Below are 576 nucleotides of genomic sequence, written 5' to 3' on the forward strand. Positions count from 1 at the left end.
TACCTTTGAATCCTTTCCAGTGCTGGTATTTACTCCACTCTCCATGGCTTCCTACTTAGAACTATGGCCTGGACTAGGTAAAGTGAACAAAGCAATGACGTTGCCTCACAAAGAATGTGACTATTTAAGTGGGACACAATGCTGAGCTGCGATGCATTAGATTGCCCAGTCTAGTATAGTTAATAGGTCTATTGAGCAAACAATAACGCTAACCACAAATCTTTAATATTAAGCGCACTATTACGTAAATAGATAAAACGCCAAATGTTTGTAGCAATTTAAAATATAACTAAGAGTATAACATTCAGAAATGTGGTAATATAATAACTAAGTTTAAAATTACTATTTCTTTCGAATATGATAAAGTGCCAAAAAAGAACCAAGTAAGTATTGAGTTTTTTATAATTGACACTCAATGCTTTATGTTATAGCTTTACGCTATATATACATTGCTATACTGACATGTAGTGTACTCTCTTAGGAGGTACATATACTAAAATTGGAACGATACAGAGAAGATTAGCATGGCCCCTGCGCAAGGATGACACGCAAATTCGTGAAGCGTTCCATATTTTT

The 576-nt window shown here is 34.7% G+C and overlaps 1 non-coding gene across 1 annotated transcript; it reads left to right on the forward strand.

The window, feature by feature from the left end:
• The first annotated feature begins 469 nt into the window (after positions 1 to 469).
• LOC137386124 (U6 spliceosomal RNA) lies at positions 470 to 576 on the forward strand. Its single transcript, XR_010977822.1, has one exon. It is a non-coding gene; the product is annotated as a U6 spliceosomal RNA (small nuclear RNA).

Source organism: Watersipora subatra, chromosome 1, assembly GCF_963576615.1.
Source record: "Watersipora subatra chromosome 1, tzWatSuba1.1, whole genome shotgun sequence".
NCBI lineage: Eukaryota > Metazoa > Bryozoa > Gymnolaemata > Cheilostomatida > Watersiporidae > Watersipora > Watersipora subatra.